Source organism: Trachypithecus francoisi, unplaced genomic scaffold, assembly GCF_009764315.1.
Source record: "Trachypithecus francoisi isolate TF-2019V2 unplaced genomic scaffold, Tfra_2.0 Lachesis_group1, whole genome shotgun sequence".
Taxonomy (NCBI): Eukaryota; Metazoa; Chordata; class Mammalia; order Primates; family Cercopithecidae; genus Trachypithecus; species Trachypithecus francoisi.
This window is the reverse complement of record NW_022681454.1, coordinates 140,953,988-140,977,359: the sequence shown is the minus strand read 5'-3', so window position 1 is coordinate 140,977,359 and position 23,372 is coordinate 140,953,988. Positions and strand designations below refer to the sequence as shown.

At 37.4% G+C, this 23,372-nt stretch overlaps 1 long non-coding RNA gene across 2 annotated transcripts in view; it reads right to left on the bottom strand.

The window, feature by feature from the left end:
- Window positions 1-9,102: 9,102 nt before the first annotated feature.
- Window positions 9,103-23,372, bottom strand: part of LOC117084814 — a 53,076-nt gene continuing 38,806 nt past the window's right edge. The window contains exons 3-6 of one of the 2 annotated variants that reach the window (XR_004437682.1): window positions 16,683-16,760; window positions 16,046-16,261; window positions 10,771-10,932; window positions 9,103-9,402 (exon numbers count right to left, since the gene is read on the bottom strand). This is a non-coding gene — a long non-coding RNA (uncharacterized LOC117084814). Of the gene's footprint in view, window positions 9,403-10,770; window positions 11,082-16,045; window positions 16,262-16,682; window positions 16,761-23,372 lie in introns of those variants that run through there. The other variant, XR_004437683.1, reaches the window with a different exon arrangement.

Sequence of the window (23,372 nt, the reverse complement as noted above, 5' to 3'; positions counted from 1 at the left end):
AAACAGTACTTCATGCCAGTGTTTTGATGCATTTATCAATTTAAAGTGTAAATATATAACTTAACAATAAACATCTTCAGTTTTAATATGCTTTATAAAACACGCATTTCTAATCATTGCAACACCTCAGATTCTCTAAATTCCTATAGTGGGTTTTCACAACCTCTAGGCTCTTTTCCAAATTTCTCTTCTCACATATTTTTATTGTATCAACTCTAATGAGAAAAAAAAATTAACTCTTGCAAAACAGAAATGTGAAGATTAGAGAAACGGATTAATGAGGCCACTTGATTTCTCTTTCTCCTTCACATCTATTAGACTATTCAAAAATATTTATAATACTTATACTATAGCCTAAGGATTAAGGTCTGTGTTTAAATCCAAGCCTTAACAATACCAACCTTGGACAAAATACTTAATATCTCTGGGCTTCCATTTCTTCCCCTGCATATTGGGGCACAAGGTCATCCTCGCTTTGTGGTTGTACTGGGACGAATAAACGAGTCACAGGGTAGAAAGTACTCAGAAATATGACTAAGTACATGTTATATGTATTATATGTAATGTGATTAAATACATGTTAGCTATAAAGTAACGATATTTTTGCATGGTAATATTTTTCCCAACTAACTCTTGGAGCATGTTGAAAATCTGAGTCATGGATGTTACATCGGCACCTACCAACAAATGTCTCCTTATTCAGTGCTCTTTTCTCCCATTCTTCTTTCAGTCAAGCAGAGCATTCTCCTCATTTGCTCACTCATCTGTTACCTTAAGTTTATGCCCCTCCCTGAAGTCCCCAATCCCATTTTATTCACTAAATCTGTTTTACCCCTTTTGTGAGTGCTATTTATTTTATTCCTGTTCCATAAAATCTTTCAAACAGGTAAGAAACTTTTACCTATTCATTGTTTATTCAATTGGATACAGCAGTATAGTTACACTCATGTTTGTTTTACAATGTGTGTGTACATGCATGATAGGTGCTCATGTAGGATCTGCCTAGCTTCCTTTTTAATCTAGGACAGCAATGTTTCTACTGTAGACTGTGTGCAGAAGTACCATTCTAGAAGTCAAACTAGATCTTGTATAATCAGCCCATCATCAGAGTAGTCTCAGAAATGGAAGGAGCAATCAGACATCTTTTTAAACTTTAAAAATGCACATTTGCATATGCTCTATATATTGCAGTTATAAAACAGAGGTTTCCAAAAGCCCATGGTTTTTTTTTTTAAATATATCTAGATAAATATGAGCATGATGACATAATTGGAATCATCCCAATTAAAAGAGAACAATAAATATATTTATTAACCATATGGCCTCATTTATTGTTTTAATATGAAGGAAGTTTTCTTGCTTGCACATTCAAGTTATCACAAGTATTAGAAAGAAGGGTAGTCATTTGGGTTCTTTTGTATGGGAACCAGGGAAAACTAAACAAAGGAAAAACAGCAACTCTAGGAACTTGAGCAGTAGGATCTTGGGTCTTCTGAGTCTCAGCTATCCTCAGCATATTTGCTCCTTTCTTGTGCTGACTGGCTCAGAATTTACAAAACCTCATTCATCTGCATTCCACCACCACAATTTTTGCCGTGTCAGATTACCAACTCCTCTATTAGTCACTTAATATTTTTTAAAAAGCAACCCACTTTTTGTTTTCACCTTAACAAAATAATTTTTAAAGGACACTACATTTTTATTACCATAAATGGAAAAAAATGTGATACATTTGCCTTACTAAACAGGAAAATTGAATACAATGGCATCCTAGGCCTATGGCTCACTTCCATCTTCATCTTGATAGAGGGGAGGGAATTTGATGAAGGTTCCTCTCTGTCTTCTTTCTCCTAGCAGCAGGTTCCAGCCTTAACTGCATATTAGAGTCAGCTGGCTGATTAAAAACAATGTACTTATGCCTGTAAACCACCCCCAGAGATCAATTGCTTTGTGGTAAGGCTTGAGCATCAGTAGTTTCAAAGCCACCCGAGGTGATTCCAATGTGCAGCCAAGGTTGAGAACCACTGCCTGAGAAATTACTCTACTTTGAATGAACTTTAGAGATGAGTCAAGACTGCAAATCACAGATAAAAAAAGCCAGGCAGGCTGAATGTACACTGCCATGGTACACTGCCAATGTACCACTAGGGTCATCTGGTTTGGTAGCAAATGATGTATATACTATAGTTTTAGAAATGTTGGGATGGTTTCATTCTCTCTGTGTATTCTGCAATTGTTTTTCTACCTCGTTTGCTACCTTGTTTTCTACCTTGTTTCTTCCTAGCTTCCGCCTCTTAACTTGCATAACTATCATAGTTCCAATTTGTCTCATGACTTTTTCCTGTGCCTCTTCAACACTAGATCCCTTGGCCCAGGGACTCCATTAACTCTGTTTTCTAATGCAAAATGCTGACAAAGAGTAATGGATTGTTGTGGCTCATCATTGTAAGATGGTCTGCATTACTATTGATCTTAGCGTTGCCAGCATGTGGATCCAGTCAGTCTCTCTGACACATGGAGAGAGGGCAGGGAAGTGAAGTAGTCTGCCATCCAACAGGGCCACCTCTGCACTGAGGCCCAAAGATTCTCTGAAAGGGCTTGGCCCTCACTTGGGCATTGATTGGTTTGTCCTGGGCAACCACACTTGGCCCATTCATCATCAAAATTGATGCAGGACCTTGAAAGTTTTCATTCTATCCTCCCAAATTCTAACTCAGTAAGCCTGAAGGAGGGCTAGACTTTGAGAATTAAAGTAAAATTTAATAGTCACTTTGAATTGGGAACTCTGGGTTAAGTAATCCCTATGATTTTTTATTCTACAACTCTATGGTTCAAATAATCTCTACAATAGTGATATTAACATCCCAGAAAGCAAAGACCACAGCTTCTATTTATTGAGATTTGTGGAACATGAGTTCTAGGAAATATTAATTAGTGCCCGGACAACAAAGGATAATAAAGGGAAATGGTGAATATTAAATGCTCTTCTTGGATATTAACAATGTGCTAGAAGGTTAGAGACCCTGAGAAGGCCTGTTGTAAAAGAAATTTGTCTTTTAACCATTGAACTAATAGTGACATTGAACTAAAAGTGACAACTTTGTCTCAGTAAGTCTATTAACACTTATTTAAGTTATTTTCCCTCAACGGATTTGGAGGCTCCAAGCCTCCATATTGTCCTGTATATGGTGATTTCTCAATAAAAGCTATTGATTGACAAATGGCTGGTAGAAGAAAAGCATAAGACTGAAACTCAGATTCATCAATTTTGTTAATTGTTAGCAGCCCTGGTAAAAGTTTTGATAAACAGTTCATAACTAATGGTTCCAATGAGGTTTTAGTATTAACTAAAGTTTCATTCATCTTAGCTGCCAGTGTATTTGATTAATCTGCACTAGTATCTCCTCCCACCCAAAGAGAATAATAATTTTGTTTCTATACCATATGGTGGTAGAACAAAAACAGGGCTTACAAATGTGGACTGTAAGCCATTCATCATCCTCTTCAATCTCATTTGCATTTTAGAGTTTCAAGTGCAGTAGAATTAATATCCATTAATCAAATAGACTGCCTATCCAGTACCTGTACATAAGTAATATCCAATAACGTGTTTGTTAAATGAATCACTGGTAATTCTTGCATCTTTGCTCTCTGGATTTTCTTTTTCAACCACACCTAAACCAGATACTGCAAACAACTAGGTGAATTAGCTATATTGATATAACGGAAAGGAAACTAGTGTTTGCCAGAAGTTGATCTTTGTTTCGGGTGGATTAATCACAGCTGAGGTCAAGGTGAATAAATCTACATTCCAGAATGTCCTGGTTACAGTTCAAGACTAAAAGAAAACAAAGGAAGTTAGAGGCTAGAAAGAGGAAGGAAGTGAAAGACTCTCGAAAAGAAAATACAGATGTTCTAAGAGCCTCATTATTGTTATAATTTGACTTTGTAAAAAGTCCAGTTGGACTTAGTAATGTTTGCTCTTAACACGCTGTATTGTGTCAATTCCATGATGTGACAGAGAGGATAATATCTAGGGGTTAGTGTTATTAAAAATTACATTTAATAAAAAGGAATAAAGTATTTTTAGTACTTTTATGTTAAAAGTTTTATATATATAAGTTATATATATGTTTTATATAGATATATAAGTTATACACACACACACACATACAGAGTTGCTATAACACTTGCTCTCTTCTACAGGAAAAATAATTCCTTTGAAACTTTTTATGCTGTTCATCTTCAAAATAAACTAGGACTGTGAATAGCTTTTTTTTTTTAAAGTCACTGGTTTAGGTAAAAACAGTTTAAATAGCTACATGGTTGCAAATGCACTTAGAATATGTTTATAACATAGAAGATTCATTTTCAGTGGTATCCCACTAAAGCAGTTGCTTACATTATTGAAAATCAGGAAGTTTTTGCTGCTAGGGTCAGTCAATTTTCATCTCTGACTACCCAGAAGCATGTGTGAATATTAACCCTTCAAGAGCCTGCCCAGATTCATTGTTCATGGATTTCAGTTGAATGAAGGTAGAAAATGTACTTGTTAGAAAGATTCTAGTCTGGGTGTCTAGATAGCATGGTGATAAGCATCATATAAACAAAGAGAAGGATGGAATTTAAGTTACCTTTATCTGTATCTCCTTTCATATACAGTATGTGCCATAGACAGACACCAGTGTCTCATTACATGACCACCCACAGAACATTACCCAATGTGACATTCTTCAGGGGAAATTAACAGAAATGTTTTTACCACATCAGTCTCTTCCAAGAACACTGACTCAATAATGGTACTTAAAAAGTGACCAGGGGACCATGGAAATGTCTCTCTTCCATGGTCTTGACTAGAGGGCATAATAAATGCTCCACATTCTAAAACTACTTAAAGCAGAAGGATACATAAGGAAACACTCCCCGCAACACAAACAGACTCATGGATATACACACACAGATATACATGGATATCAGCTTATTCTTTAGTTGGTATTTCTGATTGTACAGTATTTTCTCACTCTAGGTATGTAGCTATCCTCAAATTTTTCTACTAATTGTATGTCATCACAGTAAACTTTCAATAGTTTATTGTGGTTCTTTCCCCTTTAAAAACATTTTTAAAATTCAAGAGGCTCATTGGATTTCAAAGAATAATGATCACAAATGAAGTCCCAGACTAGAAATGTTGAAGAATAGAATTAGTATCAGAAATCTTAGATATCTGAACTTTTATAACCTAATAATTTTTGAAAAATCACCATATATAAAAAATATATATGTGCATTTCATTATAGTATTTTTTAAATAAGGAGGATCTGGCATTGATTTTGATGCATATTGGTTTTCCAGAGAAGCAGAACTTATTTGAAGGTTGACATCTTTAGTGATCATTAATTGGAACATCCATGGTAGAAATGAAACGCAACCTTCAGTCTCATTTTGTTTTCACATAGATAGTATATTTTATTGTGATCTGAGGAGAATATTGTATGACTGGTATTTTTCCAATCAAGATACAGCATTTGGTGATTAGGAGGGATTAGATAAAGGATAGGGAGTGACAAGGATCATTCTGTAAAGAGACTGGGGCCTGGTTTGAAAAGAGGAATTAGGAGGAGGAAAATATTACATGCAGAACCACTGTTTATTGGACACATCATGAAAAACCATGAATATTTCTCATGTGTGTGTATGTGTGTGTGTGTGTGTGTGTGTGTGTGGTGTTGTATGAGCTACAAGATGAAACTGATTTCAGGGCTTCATGTTTGTCAGCTTCATAAGCTGTAAAAATTGGTAAAACAAGCTAACCTGTCCAATACCACTGAGTTGAATTAAATTTACATGCACTATGAAGAACCTTGAACGTTCACGTGGCTGGATAAAGAGTCAAAGTGCATTCTCTTCTCTAAATAAGCCTATAATTATAGCCTCAACTTGGGGCTATCATTTGTGTCCATTATCAAATAGTTTTTCACTCAAAGTGAAAAGTAAAGGGCAAATGGGAACATAAAGACATTTTTTATTCTTTTTGGCTTGCTGTTATCAGATGGCCTAAAAATAATGGATACTTTCATTTATTTCTAATTCCTCAAAATTGAAAATTCCTCAATTTTTTTTTTTTTTAATTCTTAAAACTGACTACTTTGGAGGTAGGAGTATGTTAGCAAGAAACTATTTTGGTTGTTTGTTCAGAGTTCTCTACATGTAAGTTAAGTAATCTTTAGAAGAACAGGAGGTGCTGATAGAATAATTGTGTTTACTCTTCCCACTTCATGATTTCTTTCTTATAAACATTGTTTGGCATTATTGGGCTCCACGTTCCTTTTTCTCATCTGATGTTTTACAAATATTTTTCTAATTGCCTGAGACAGTGTGGTCCAATAAAGTTAAATTGACTTTGGGTTGAACTTGTTTCTCTGATCTCTTGCCAGAGGTTATAGTCACCCACTTGAACTGACTTTCACTCTGTTTGTTGGTCTCTGTCTCTTTCTCTCTCCCTTTTATGTTATTTTGCACTAGTTATCTATTTTTTTGTCCCTCTAGCCTAATGTACAACCCTCAAAGTAATTCTCAAGATTTTCATAAACAGAAATTATTTTTAAAGAAATTTTATCTATCATCTATCTATCCATCTATCTATCTATCTATCTATCTATCTATCTATCTTTACCTCTCCACACATTATCCATCTAATTACTTTAGCCACCTAAATTAACAGTTCAAAGTTTCAACCTAAGTCACTGGAAGAGGTGGACTAAATGCTTAGAAAACAAGAGCGCTTGGAATAGCCCAGTTGTTTGACGTCTGGAAACACTTTACAAACAACCTCCAGGAAAATAACAAAGCAAATAGCGCTGGTCTACCGCAATGGAACAGATACGGTGTGTGATCAGTTAGCTGCAACCCGCAAATAAACACAGACAGGCAATCTAGCAAGCAAAAACAGAAACCACATTATTGTCCACCACAGGCTGAAGACTTTAAAGTAAACTTAAAGCCTCATATGTGTGACTTCTAGACTCTGAAAAGGAGGTTGTAAGCTTCAAGGACTCTTCCTGGTTTTGTATAATAAGCTCCCGAGTTTCCTTTTAACCCCAAAGATCAACATTTATTTTAACATCTACCCACTTTGACCAAAGCCTAAGTCTTGGAAGTCCTCATTCCTGTAGTTCTCTCTGACTGCTTTAGAATAGAGATGGCAGTGCAGACCTTGACTTCTCTTGGTGCAGTTATAGTTCCTTTGTCATATTTCAAACAGTTAGACCTAGGACTGGTCCATGAAAAGCAAAATGGCACCATGAGATATGAACCATTTTAATGCATTCAACTTATTTTCACATGAAGTTGAAATTAGTACCTCTGGGCTACAGCTCCACTTTTGCCAAGAGTAATAAGCATTCTCAACTTTCTTAGAAATTAGAAGTAATTTTTTTTCTTTCTTTAAGGTGTACGTGTTGGATCTATTATAGCTTTTTTTTCTCTCTGTCTCTCAGGATAGATGATCATCCTCATCTTTGCATCATATATCAATTAGAAAGGTGAGTTGTTCATCTTGATTCATTTTTCTCCATCCCAAATCATAGATGAGGATCATCTATTCTCATCTGAACTTATTTGCAAAGTAAGATTAGCCATAATTTAGGAAGAATTCTTTTTTTTTTTTTGAGACGGAGTCTCACTCTGTCACCAGGCTAGAGTGCTGTGGTGTGTTCTTGGCTCATTGCAACCTACAATTCCCTTGTTCAAGGGAAAGAATCACTTTTGATTCTGCAGAGCCTGAGATAATAGTGTGCTCAGTCTTCCAAAGTTTCTTTAAAACTTTAGTTCCTTTTATTTCTCTTCAGCACGCCACCCGATTACTGTACTTCTGATTCTTTTTCCATGGCCTACACTCATAGATTAGGTTCATGGAGCATGGAATAATACTCCATTAAACATTAAGCAGAGGGAAGAGAGAACACATTTTATCTAATATGTTAAGATGAAACTGGCCTGTAATTAGAGTAGACAAGATGATACCCGATGAGTACTTAACCCATTTACCTAATTGAAGTTAGATAAAGACAGAGGGATGGTCATCATCTTTTACTTTCCCTGATGCTTCTCAAATGACCAAGATCCTACGGGGAGCGAATGGCCAACCTGATGTTCACCTGTATTCAATGTTAAAGTTATATATGAGAGAAAAATAATAGTGGTATTATTACTGCTCAAAGTAATCTAGAGAGAACAAACTCTAGTTACCTCTGACCACCCTTCTTAGTGTTCTGGCAAGAAATGGCAGCACCCAATTTCTCCTATCCCCACAAATTTACCAGACTGCATCAAAATAATTCAGTCAGAACTATCTTCATGCCCTGGCTAACAAAGAAGGAAGACATTAAAAGTCAGTGTAGCCCTTGGTTGATGCCACCAGTTTCCAGAGAAAGGAGGAAACAACCTGATACTACTCACAGGGCTCTCTGTACCGCTGGGCTCTCCACAGACACAGAGCTCTCCACAGACACAGAGTTTATAAGAGCATATAAGAAATTGTGAAATTTATTGGGAAGGGCCAGAGTTATGCAAATTAGAGAAATATTCTGTCTTCAATATATTGTTGACTAAATGGTAAATAATGCTTATCTTTAAAGGATTACAAAATGAGTCTTTATAAGGATCAAGAATGTTCACACTCCTTGTTAGTGGGGACACTGAAGCAGAAATAGGAGTCCTATGTTTATTTTTGCTCATGAACTGGAGCCAATACTTACCACCATTAGTTTTCTCTCATATATAATTTTAACACTGAATATAGGTGAACATCAGTTCTTATTCTGCTAACACATGGGATGTTACTGTAGAAAACCTTCACCAAGGGGTGAAATAACCTTCTTAAGAGGGCAAGGGATGGAGGTGCTGGTGGGGTGTATATTAAGAGACTGGAAGAAGGAATGCTTGTAAACAGAGCTAAACCTGTGGGTTAGAGAGTCAAGTCAGAAAGGGACATAGCATTGACAGTAACATCATCCCTCAGAACGTCTGCATCATAAAATGACTGTTTTTATTTTTTATTGTTAAAAAAGACTATTGTTTGTTTATTTGGTTAGAATTCCTTCGTTCTACAAATATTTATTGAAGAGTTACTATGTGCCAGCCATCATTCTAAGTCCTGCTAGAAACAAGACAATGTCCTTGCACACATGGGCACGTTTTATCACAATATAATGAAAACAAAATGGAAAATTTTACACATACACAGGCGTGTGTGTATATGTGTGATTTCAAATTGTAATACATTTTATGAAGGATTAATAGGGAGCATTAGGAGATAGCAGGAGTGTGGTAGGGGAGAATGGCAAACTTGGCTAAGTGGTTCACACAGCATCTATTCCAACCTCCTTCCACTGTTCCTTCTAGCTGCAAAGACAAAAAAAATAAAATTTTTATTTTTAGACTCTCTTGAAGTAGAGTTCTGGATGTGATATAGATTCTACCAATCTTTGTACTTACAAAATACTTGAATTTAGACACGAGTCAAGCATGAGACAGTCACCATGAGGCAACAAATTTTGCTGCTGAGGATCTATTAAGTGCTGAGTAGCTCTTGAGCCAACATTATGTCAGGTATATTCCTGCAGGTAACAACTGCAGTATTCACTTTCTGGTGCTTGGATGTATGGCTAAGATAGTGTGCTTTTGAATTCAGAAGTTCGGAGTGTGTGTTCTGATAACCCAGTTTCCAAAATGTAGCAAACATAATAGTCTGTTGGTAGATGTTTTTATAATCATTTTGGAGGCCTAACATGGAACCTCCTACCCTGTCATTCCAATAATTTGGTAAGTACCTAATGGCTTTTCTTTTATTATAGCAAGAGTAATTTTTGCTTTTTGCAATTGATTCTGGCTACAATAAGGCACTGTTTATGCTGTGTGGTCAAGAATCACATCTCTGAGGAAAATTTGAGCTGATACCTGAAGCACTGGAAAGAATCAGCCTAAGAACAGCCAAAAGAAGGGAATTTAGGAGGAAGACTAGCAAGTGAAAACATCTTATGGCAAAAGAGCTTGCACATTAGGACTCAAAAAAGGAGACTTTTAGTACAAGATGAAATTAGAGAGCTTGGTAGGAACCAACTTATGGCAAATAATTTGAAGATTATAATATGTGTGATAGGAAACCATTAGATGGTATGAAGCAGGAAAGTGCCATGATCTTTTCTAAAAGATCATATTGGCTAATGTAGAGAGAATGGGTTAAATATGGAGAAACAGGGGCATCCCCTAAAAGGCTACTTTGAGAATTTATGCAAAAGTTGGTGATATTTTAGAGGATCATAGTAGTCAAAAAATTCAAATCGGTAAAAATGACATATTTACGATATACCTTGGAGGGAAAGTTGATAGGAATTGCTGACAGATTGGATAAAGGTATTTAAAAAGGGGGAAATAAAATTGATACCAAGGTTTTCAGTTCGAGCAACTGGGTAGCATTGAGAGGAAAAATACAGGATGATAATCAGATCTGGGTAGGGGAATAAAGAGTTAAATTTGGTACTTGTTAAGTTTGAGATACCTATAGACTCTGTAGCAGTTATCTTTTACTGTGTAACCAACCATTTCAAAATAGTGGCTTAAAACAATTTATTATTTCTTACAATTCTGTGGGCTGGTTGAATGATTCTTCCTTTGGTCTCACTTGACCTCACGTTGCTGCATTCAGCCAGCATTTCATGATCTGGAAGATATGAGACTATTTCATTCACACATTTTAAAGTTGGTACCTACTGTTGGCTTTTCCTTTGGGTGTTTTATCCTCCAGTAGGTTAGACTGTCTTCTCACCATGAGAAGCCACATGAGTGCAGGACATTATCTTGTTTGGGGAGCATGTAGAATGATGGCTGGCACTTAGACTGGCTTTTTACATGGAAGTCTCTCAGGTTAACAGTCTAAGACAATGAAAGCAGAGACTGCCAGACCTCTTAAGACAAGAGTCTGATAATTGTATTTCTACCATACTCTATTCATCAAAGCAAGTCAGACCAGCCTAGATTCAAGGTAAAGGAAAATAGACTCTACTTCTTGTTAGGTGCACCATGGTTACAGGGCAAAGGATCATGGGAAAAACTGTTGCCATGGGAAAAATCTTCAAAAGGAATCTGCCAGAGGCATCCTAGTAGAAATATGATGTAGACAGTTAGATAGGGTCTGAAACTAAAAGGAGAAGTCTCAATTCACCTATGTGACTCTATTGCCAAGTAATTATCCAGGAACTAAGTACAAACTCAGTTACTGATCTGTTAGATTAAATGTTACTAATCGCAGGTTATCTTTTCTCACTCTAATGCTGCTGATTTTTCAGCATTGTATAGGAGAATTAGATAATACAAGTACTGTATTAATCTTTTATTACTCTATATCAAGTTATCACAAAACTTAGATTAAAACAACAAACATTGATTATCTCACACTTTTGCTGGTCAGTATTTTAGATAGTTCTTTCATGATCTTTCATGAAGCTGCAGTCAAGCTCATGGCCAGGGCTTCTATCAGCTGAAGGCTTGACTGGGGCTGATGAATCCACTTTTAAGATATCTTATTCACATGGGTGTTAATAGAAAGTATTAGTTCCTTGCCATATGAACCTCTCCATAGGACTGCTTGAGTATTTCCAAGTGTAGCTTGTCCAAGAAACGGCAAGAAGAAGGCCAAAGTGTTTTCCACAAGCAAGTCCAAAATGACACACTGTGACTTCCACCATATTATGTTTGTTAGAAACAAGTCAAAATACAACCATGTTCAAGTAGTGAGAAATGATTTTGTTCTCAAAGAGGAAATTCAAAGATTTTTGGAGAAAATTTAAAACCATCAGAAGTATAGATGTAGGTGTGTATATTTGGTTGGGAAAAGGCAAAAAACGTTCCTCTTTGATTGTAATTTGTCAGATTTCCTGGTGCAAAGCAAGGGAAAATCCAAATTAACTAGAAATTTTGTTTCTCCTATGTCTTTATGTTCTTCTGAGATTTCACTTGCCAAGATGTTTATATTTTGCAGCCCAGAATGTTATATTGATGGGCTTAAAAGAGACAGAGAAGCAAGAGCAGTGAGTAGTATACAGAGCTGGCAGAAGATGCTTTAGCATGTTTTATTATCTCTGAAAACCCCTATGTGCCACTCCAAATAAGCACACAATAAAAATAGTGTTCCTGGTCTGCAACTATGACTTTTAAAACATAATCTTAAATCCCTTTCCTACTCTTACTTTCTTGTCATATTTCCACTTTTAACCTGCTTCAGTGCAGGCATTCTGGAGCTGCCTGTGGTTTTAGGGAAAATGGGGTGTGCTCTATGCCATCTCCTGGGCTCCAGAAGAGAAGGGGCTCTTTATGCAGTTCAGAGATTCAGTGAAGACACCTACCTTCTTGTGGATATCTAAGATAAAACAAGAAAGAGATAGTAAGAGCAAACCTCCTGATTGCCTTTAAATGATCAAGAACACCCTAAATAGTTAACATCTACTCTAAATTTACACCCAGCATTAGATGCTGAAGTATAAAAACTTCTGCCTTCTAAGAGCTTACAGCACAATATAGGGAGCTGGAATACATAAACTGGTAAGTGCACAAAATTGTACACTATGATCGATATCTCTGTAGTGGAAGAATATGGAGGTAGAGTACCTAAAAATTGTCTTAGAGGAGATTATATTTGAGTTATTCTTGAATATGAGAAGGGCATTTAGGCAGAAGAGCAGCAGGATGAAACATGAAAAGAACTGACAATCTCAAATAGAATTGTGGGGATCACAAACTTTGGAATCAGGTAATATTGGGTTTCACTAACTACTACTTTCAAGACTCAGCCAAGGGAGGGAGCAAGAGGGATATTCGTTTAGAAGAAGAGATTAGATGGTTTTCTATGAAGTGAAGAACTAATCTCACTTATTTTAATGGTTCCTCTTAAGGCAAGTCCATTCAGATCAAAAGGGTGCGCATTCAAATGATTTTCTTTGAGATGTGCATTCAGGATTTTTTGTAAGAGAAGAAAGGCCATATCCCATCATGTGAGACTCATTTCTTTTTTTTTTTTTTAATTTTATTTTATTTTATTTTATTTATTTTTTTTTTTTATTATACTTTAAGTTCTAGGGTACATGTGCATGACGTTTATATCATGTATAACTCCCCAATGCAATCCCTCCCTCCTCCCCCCTCCCCATGATAGGCCCCAGTGTGTGATGTTCCCCTTCCCGAGTCCAAGTGATCTCATTGTTCAGTTCCCACCTATGAGTGAGAACATGCGGTGTTTGGTTTTCTCTTCTTGTGATAGTTTGCTAAGAATGATGGTTTCCAGCTGCATCCATGTCCCTACAAAGGACGCAAACTCATCCTTTTTTATGGCTGCATAGTATTCCATGGTGTATATATGCCACATTTTCTTAATCCAGTCTGTCACAGATGGACATTTGGGTTGATTCCAAGTCTTTGCTATTGTGAATAGTGCCGCAATAAACATACGTGTGCATGTGTCTTTGTAGTAGAGTAATTTATAATCCTTTGGGTATATCCCCAGTAGTGGGATGGCTGGGTCATATGGTACATCTAGTTCTAGATCCTTGAGGAATCGCCATACTGTTTTCCATAATGGTTGAACTAGTTTACAATCCCACCAACAGTGTAAAAGTGTTCCTATTTCTCCACATCCTCTCCAACACCTGTTGTTTCCTGACTTCTTAATGATTGCCATTCTAACTGGTGTGAGATGGTATCTCATTGTGGTTTTGATTTGCATTTCTCTGATGGCATTTCTTGAACTTGTAGAGAGTTTTTATATTTTAAGGTATGTGCAACTGATTTAGGTAGACTATTCCTCCTCACTGAAATACCGCCTATGCCTGATAATGAGTAATATTACACTTAAGTAAATGGGTTTAGGAGTAAATTTTCTACTTATATTTAATTACAATAGATGTTCCATAAGCCAAATTCATGTAAACACAGTACATAAAGAAAATATGAAGGACAGATTTTCAGATTTGTCGAGACCATTCCTAATAAAATTTCCCTAAGACTCTTTTTCAAAGCCACTATAATTCCCATCAAAAAATTAAATACTGCTGTAGATGTTAAGCCTTCTTTTAAAAAATTCAATTCAATTTCAGTGCATTATAGCATATTTATTATATTTATTTTTTATTTTCATTATTTTCATTATTAAATTAGAATATTATTTTCATTATTAAATTAGAATATTTATTTTTTCTCAAATTATTTTCATTATTAAATTAGAATAATTTCTTTAAGATGTCTTTAGGCTAAAGATGAAAATTTGAAGTAGGTTCCTGTCTTTCTTATAATCATCTTCCTTCTGATTGGTGTTATGGTTTATGTTTTTCTTATATAGTCATGTCCTTTAGGGAAGGGGTCGGTAAACTATGACCTGTGGGCTAAATTCAACATATTGACTGTTTTGGTAGCCATGAGCTAAGAATTATTTTTTCTATTTTTAAAATGGTGGAAAAAAATCAAATGAAGAATAATATTTTGCAACACATGAAAACTATATGAAATTTTAATTTTAGATCCATAAATAAAGTTACATAGGAGCACAGTCATACTCATTCGCTTATATAGGGTCTATGATTATTTTCATGCTGTAACAACAGTGTTGAGTTATTGGGAAAGACATTGTATGGCCTGCAAGGCCATATTTATCCCTGGCCCTTTGCAGAAAGTTTGCTTTTCCTTGCCTTAGATGATAGATTAAAATGCATCTCCACTAGATTGCATTGTGCAGCTCTTATATTTGTTATTTTTAACTATACAAATTAAGTGTTCAAAACGTTGCCCTTCTTCCTAGCTTCAGAGGATGAAAAACTGGAAATATAAGAAATGAAGTTTCTTGGATCAAACTTATTAATTTAAATTTTACTATCTGAATGGACCTAATCTACTGAGGTTAAATTAAAAAAACTGTAATCTGGTTTTAGGACTAGCATTTTCTATGATTGTAGCATGAGTGTTGAAATTTTGTGCCTACGCAGAATGCCAGGGGGCCACTCCTGAGCCCATTATATAAATAAAGAGGATTACAGTGTTTTGCACACTTTTTCAGTCTGAAATTCTACAGTGCAGTAGATGAAGCATAATATGAATTGTTTTGGCATTGCTGGATTCATATAAAGCTCCATGCATTTACACATCTGTGTCTGCAAAAAGAAGAGATAATTGTTCCACTCTATTGCTGTTTATGAATCAGAAGAACAAAAAGGCAACAGAATAAACAAACTGTCATGTCCATACAAATCTTGATTAGGATAAAATCATCTGGCTGGCATTGCCTGTGTACAACATCGCCAACAGGGCGCCAGCCCATGAGGGAAGCCTGCATAAGTCCCCTGTCTTGGGTCTTCAAAGCTTGGGAAAGCTTATTTGAGGGTTTACAAAAAAGCTAGATCTACCCCAAACAGTCAAGATTTAGTCTCCAAGTCTTTGCTATTATTAACCAACTTGTCTTTTAAAATCCCTGAAGTCTCAGGAGGTTTCATAATAATTGCAGCATTCAGTATAGGGTGCTTATAAAAATATGCTTGATTAATATTTAGATCAGAGTTGCTCAACTTCAGGACTATGGACATTTTGGGCCAGATAAATTCTTTGTTATGAAGGTCTCCCCTGTGAACTGTAAGGTGTTTAGCAGTATTCCTAGCCTCTTTCCTCTAAACGCCTATAGCATTTTCCCAGTTGAGACAACTTAAAATGTCTCCAGACACATGACAAATGTACCCTAGGGGGCAACACTTCCCCTAGTTGAGAACCAGGATTAAGAAAATTTGTTTCACACCTCAATGGAATCAAAGGAGCTCTTGGCAGCCATGAGAACAGAATTAGATTTAAAAGACTCAGAGTCTGAGTTTTAGAGACATAAAGCAATTATCTAAAAATCAAAATAATAATTACCTAAAATTTATTTTAAAAATCTGATTATACATTTAGATTTCTAAAACAGTCTTAGATTTGCTTATAGAGAAGATAAAATCAGAATACATGGTGGCTCTTTTACCTATTCTAGTGTTTTACATATCCAATGGATGCAAAGGCTGAACCAGGATGCTGTCTGCAGAATTTTCTGTTCATTTATTCACCTGATAGTGACTGAGCACCTTCTGAGGGCTTTGACAGGCTCTCTGCTGGGTAGGGTGGCCCATAGGTTATGGGGTCACTTTTTGATAACATGGCCCTGGTTTCTGCTTATAAACCTTCCATGGCTCCTCTCAGCCTAGAAAATAAAATTAAAATTAAAGTAAGTCCTTTATGGTTTTCTCTGTCATTACTCCCCCCAAATCCATTCAATTTCCAATGATTCATCTAAGTTGGAGTTTCTCAATTCTGTCTATAGATTAGAATATCTTGGGGAGATTTTTTGATTCAATTACCAAGACCTAGGCCTTACTGAATGTCAGCTGTTGGGGCATCAGGGTTTTACCAAAACTCCCTGGGGGATTCCAGCATGCAAACAGGATTGAAACCCAGTGGTCTGAGCCATGGGCAGTGATTCTATTTCCCCTTGTCAATGCCTGGTTTAGGAATGAGCACAAGACCAGACAGCCTAATGGGATATGAGGAGCAGTCTGTGTATGTAGGAACGTGATTCTGAGAAAATTGTCCTGTCTTCAAAAAATAATCTTGAGGAAAATGACCTTTGGGCCCTGGATGATGTTAGATCTGGATCACTCATCAGGAACAAGATGCAGGGCTACAGTTTTCTTGTTTCAAGCCTGAGGATGAAGTCAACATGTGGAAGAGGAAAGAGACAAGAGACTTCATCACAAAGATGCCTTAGTGAATATGCCTGGAGCTGGACTCCTTGGAACTTCTTCTTTCGCTAACTGCCTTATTTTTTAAAAGCCACTCTGAGTTACCTATTAGTTGCAGCCATAGCATTCTAACTTCTATAACATTCCAGAATCTGCTCAATCCTCCCTGACCCAACAAACTCAGTCATTTTGTCCACACAGACATGCTGATGCTGCAGCCACTTCTGACTGTTGCCACCTTCTCGTGACGTTTCCATGGCTTTACTAATATTTTCTCTCTCAGTAGAACAGTATTGTTTTTCACACTACTTCTAGTATTGTATTCCAAATATACAACTGCTAAAACTCAATAGAACTTTATTTCTTTTTCACTGAATAGTCCAAAAAGGTTTCTTTGATGCAATGAATCAGGAACACAGACTTCTTCCATCTTGGAACTCTACCATTCCCAGATTCTTGACATTTCCACTTGCTTGCAGCCAGCAGAAAGATAAAAAGAGAATGCATAAAAAGAAAACACCCGCTTCTGAAATCCTTAGCTCAGCAGCAGCACATATCACGTCTGCTCATAGAAAAAGTTGTCTTATGGCTACATGTAGTGCTAAAGAAAGCTGGGAATATGGCCTTGCTATGTGCCATGAACAAAATAAAATAGAGATTTTGTGAATAGCTAGGAGTTTCCACCAGAAAGATGCGTGTCAAATCTCACCTTCCCAATCACAGTTGTGCTGGAATCATGAATAATCTTTCCACCTAGTTAACATTTTCTCCCACTAGATTGTAAATTCATTGAGAATAGAAACTGTTTTTATGGTCCCCTTTCCTGTCCATGGTATATTTATCCTGAAGCAATGGTTCTGAAACTTAAGGTACAAGAGAATCACCTGGAGGACTTGTTACAGCACAATTGCAAATTCTCATCCCCAGAGTTTCTGGTTCAGTTGGTCTGGGATAGAGCCTAAAAATTTGCATTTCTAACAGGTTTCCACATGATGCTGGTGAAACAATGGACTTATGTCAATTCTTACTTGATTTTGCGGTTAACAAATGGTAAGAGGCACACTTCTGAGTTTTTAGTAGTAAAAGGGAGGCCCCGAAGTCAGGTTTATGCTACCTTCTGAGTCTATACCAAAGTCTATACCAACTACTTCTCTTTCTCTCCTCCAGATCCCTCTTATTTTTACTTGTGTACCTCCCATCTAACTGGAGCAAAGCAACCCGAGGAGAGAACTTTTTGCCATTTTCAAAAACATATACAGTTTTTGGCCGGGCGCGGTGGCTCACGCCTGTAATCCCAGCACTTTGGGAGGTCGAGGCAGGCAGATCACGATGTCAGGAGACTGAGACCATCCTGGCTAACACAGTGAAACCCTGTCTCTACTAAAAATACAAAATAATTAGCCGGGCGTGGTGGTGGGCGCCTGTAGTCCCAGCTAATCAGGAGGCTGAGGAAGGAGAATGGCGTGAACCCAGGAGGCGGAGCTTGCTGTAAGCCGAGATTGCGCCACTGTACTCCAGCCTGGGTGACAGAGCAAGAATCCATCTCAAAAAAAATATATATATATATAATATATATATATATATAAACTTTTAAAAACTATATATATAGTTTATATATAGTTTTTAATATATATATAGTTTATATATAGTTTTTAAAATAGGATAAATTTAAAAATCTAGTTTGAAAAATAATTTGAGTTAAAAGATGTTAATTTAGTTTAAAAATCCTCAAATTTGTCCTGGGAAAGGAAGAGAAAATACTAATAAATTTACGACAGTAAGAACTCTTTTGAATCACTGTTATTTATCATATTAACAATAAAATTTCCAATTAGGAAAGTCAATTGTCCTTTGAAGTGACAGTGAATTTTAGGTATATTTTTAAAATTAGCATTTTTCAAATATAAACTCAATAAAGTTTTATTCCACACAACAAGGTGTTCACTTTTGAAAACTATATCACTGGGTGCAAAATTTTCCCTTTAAAATAATAAAGACATAGTCTGACAAAACATTTCTGACATTTTAACAAATTCACTGTCTTATTTTGTCTGCAAGACACAGAGTAAAATATAAAAAAAATTATGGATCAAATGAGTTACTATGTCACAGCAAATCATAATAGAATCTTGTTGATTTGAGTCATCTGAAGTTGAACCAAACCCTGGGATGAGTAGAAGAAAGGGGTACAATATAGCATTAGTTAAAAAGAAGCATCAGTGAAGCATGCTAATTGGACTTTCAGAATTTGAGCAATACTTCACTCTAACCCAGTGAATTTACCAAGCATCAACCCAATATTTGCTTATAAGTGGAAGGAACTCCAAAGAAGTGATCATTATCAGAGGTGAGGAAATGTAATCCCTTTCCCTAAGAGTAAAACTGGCTTACATAGTTTTAGTGCTGGGTGCAGAAAACCTGTAATGAATTAAGACAATGGCTACAACCTGCTTTAAGTAGAAGGGTCAACTTAACTTTGGTTATTAAAAAAATCTGTCTAAATGGAAGGTTCATTTAAAATATATATGTGCCACCTGCGAGGGATGGAACATTTACGTCAGGCAGAGCTTGGAGTAGAACAGTTGGTCCTAAAAAGTAAGGACTGAGGGCATTGCTTTCTGGGCAGGTAATTTTGCTAGAGAATGAGAAGACAAAGTTTCTAGTAAGTTGAACTCCATAGTTTGGGCACCAAACAACAGAAGCACAATGGATCCTGGGAGGGCAGAAACCAAGAGAGCCCTGACAGGTAGGATGATCAGAAATATAAAGTGGAACACTTCTATGAGTAAAAGGAGGTATTATTAATAACACCACCAGGAATATAGGCGTGAACTGGGACTGTCTCAGAAAAATTCAAGTGTATGTTTCCTTAATAGGTGAAGAATACTAGATGAATTTTGGGAGATTAAGATCATTGAAAGAAAATTAAGACAAACAGTTCATTAGGTTGGTCTTAAGCCTAGTAGTGATTATTTTTTTGAATTATCTGAACTAGTTTAAAGTCCTGATATTTTGGGGGTTTATGAGCATTATTAGTTCTCTTATATAATTAGAACTGCCTGGCTTACAGAACACGTCCCAATCAAGCAACATGTCGGAGGCTGTACTCCACAAGGGTCAGCATGGCCTCAATATTCACACAGACCACAGTAGGAAATGTAACTCTGTGTCCGGAATTGGTGGGTTCTTGGTCTCGCTGACTTAAAGAATGAAGCCGTGGACTCTCACAGTGAGTGTTACAGCTCTTAAAGTTGGTGTGTCCAGAGTTTGTTCCTTCAGATGTTCAGATGTGTCCGCAGTTTCTTCCTTCTGGTGGGTTCCTGGTCTTGCTGACTTTAGCACTGAAGCTGCAGACCTTCACGGTGTTATAGCTCATAGAGGTGGTGTGGACCCAAAGAGTGAGCAGCAGCAAGATTTATTGTAAAGAGCAAAAGAACAAACCTTCCACAGTATGGAAGCAGACCTGAGCACCCTTGCGCTGGCTATCTTGGGCAGCTTGCTTTTAGTCCCTTATCTGGTCCCACCCACAGTCTGCTGATTGGTCCATTTTACAGAGAACTGATTTGGTCATTTTGACAGGGTGCTGATTGGTGCGTTTACAATCCGTGAGCTAGACAGTTTTTACAGTTTGTAAAAACACCAATCAGTACTCTTAACCTAGTGGGGACTTGGAGAACCTTTATGTCTAGCTAAGGGATTGTAAATACACCAATGAGAACCCTGTGTCAGGGTTGATTGGTGTATTTACAATAACTTTGGTTATTAAAAAAAATCTGTCTAAATGGAAGGTTCATTTAAAATAGGTTGATAAAAAAGGGTGTTGATTGGTGTATTTACAATCCCTTAGCTAGACATAAAGGTTCTCCAAGTCCTCACTAGACTCAGGAGCCCAGCTGGCTTCACCCAGTGGATCCCGCACAGGGGCTGCAGGCGGAGCTGCCCACCAGTCCCATGCCCTGTGCCTGCACTCCTCAACCCTTGGGCGGTGGATGGGACTGGATGCCATGGCTCAGGGGGCAGCGCTTGTTGGGGAGGCTCAGGCCGTGCAGGAGCCCATGACGGACGGAAGAGGAAGCTCAGGCATGGTGGACTGCAGGTCCTGAGCCCTGCCCCATGGGGAGGTAGCTGAGGCCTGGCAAGAATTCGAGCATAATGCTGGCAGGCCACACTGCTCGGGGACGGGGCACCCTCTGCAGCTGCTGGCCCAGGTGCTAAGCCCCTCACTGAGGGCATGGGCCAGCCACTCTGAGTGCAGAGCCTGCCAAGCCCATGCCCACCCGGAACTCATGCTGGCCCGCAAGTGGCACACGCAGCCTCGGTTTCCACCCGGGCCTCTCCCTCCACACCTCCCGGCAAGCAGAGGGAGCCAGCTCCAGCCTCAGCCAGCCCAGAGAGGGGCTCCCACAGTGCTGTGGCAGACTGAAGGGCAGAGTGGACGATGAGGCCGAGGAGGCACCGAGAGTGAGGGCTGCTAGCATGTTGTCACCTCTCAACTCTACTACTTTCTGGGTTTTTTTGTTTTGTTTTGTTTTTAAAATTTTTTTTTCTTTAAGTTCTAGGGTACATGTGCATAACGTGCAGGTTTGTTACATATGTATACTTGTGCCATGTTGGTGTGCTGCACCCATCAACTTGTCAGCACCCATCAACTCGTCATTTACATCAGGTATAACTCCCAATGCAATTCCTCCCCCGTCCCCCCTCCCCATAATAGGCCTTGGTGTGTGATGTTCCCCTTCCCGAGTCCAAGTGATCTCATTGTTCAGTTCCCACCTATGAGTGACAACATGCAGTGTTTGGTTTTCTGTTCTTGCGATAGTTTGCTAAGAATGATGGTTTCCAGCTGCATCCATGTCCCTACAAAGGACGCAAACTCATCCTTTTTTATGGCTGCATAGTATTCCATGGTGTATATGTGCCACATTTTCTTCATCCAGTCTGTCACAGATGGACATTTGGGTTGATTCCAAGTCTTTGCTATTGTGAATAGTGCCGCAACGAACATACGTGTGTATGTGTCTTTATAGCAGCATGATTTATAATCCTTTGGGTATATACCCAGTAATGGGATGGCTGGGTCATATGGTACTTCTAGTTCTAGATCCTTGAGGAATCAGCATACTATTTTCCATAATGGTTGAACTAGTTTACAATCCCACCAATAGTATAAAAGTGTTCCTATTTCTCCACATCCTCTCCAACACCTGTTGTTTCCGGACTTTTTAATGATTGCCATTCTAACTGGTGTGAGATGGTATCTCATCGTGGTTTTGATTTGCATTTCTCTGATGGCGAGTGATGATGAGCATTTTTTCATGTGTCTGTTGGCTGTATGCATGTCTTCTTTTGAGAAATGTCTGTTCATATCCCTTGCCAAATTTTTGATGGGGTTGTTTGTTTTTTTCTTGTAAATTTGAGTTCTTTGTAGATTCTGGATATTAGCCCTTTGTCAGATGTCAACTCTACTACTTTCTAGTTGTGTAATCTATCTCAACCTATATCCTCATCTGTAAAATAGGTAAAAGAATAACTACTCTCTCAGATGTTGTAAGGATTGAATTAAATGATATATGAGTGTTTGATACAATGTACTCAATAACTCTTTCTATTAACTCTTGTGCTACAGAATTTTTTTATTCCCAAATCCTTTTATAAAAAAATTAAGATTCAGAGGTACACCTACTTGTTTGTTACATGGGAATTAAATGTGTAATGGTGGGGATTTGGATTCTAATGTACTCATCACCCAAATATTGAACATTGTACCCAATAGATAATTTTTCAGCTCTCACTCCCTGGACCCTCTCCCCACTTTTGGAATTCCCAGCGTCTGTTATCACCGTCATTATGTCCATGTGTAAATTTTGTTTAGCTCCCACTTACAAGTGAGAGCATGTGATACTTGATCTTCTGCTTCTGAGTGAGTTAGGATAATGACCTCCAGGTCTGTCCACATTGCTGCAAAGACTTTATTCTTTTTTTATGGCTGCATAGTATTCAATGGTGTGTATACCACATTTTCTCTATCCAATCAATCATTGGCAGACACTTAGGTTAATTCCATTATTTTGCTATTGTGAATAGTGCTGCAATACACATCTGAGTGCAGGTGTTTTTTTATGTAATACATTATCTTCCTTTGGGTAGATGCCCAGGAGTGGGATTGCTGAGTTAAACAGTAGTTCTATTTTTAGTTGTTTGAGATATTTCCATATTGTTTTCCATAGAGGTTGTATTAATTTACATTCCCACCAACAGTGTATTAGCATGCCCTTTCTCTAAATCCATGCCAACATCTATTATTTTTTGACTTTTTAATAGTAACCATTCTGATTGGCGTAAGATGATATTTCAGTGTAGTTTTAATTTGCACTTTTAATTTGCATTCCTCTGATGATTAGTGATTTTGAGCATTTTTTCATTGGTTTGTTGGTCATTTATATTTCTTCCTTTAAAAAATTTCTGGTCATGTTCTTTGCTCAATTTTTAATAGGGTTGCTTGTTTTTTCTTGTTGAGTTGTTTGAGTGCCTTGTAGATTCTGGATACTAAGTTTTATTGGAGGCATAATTTGC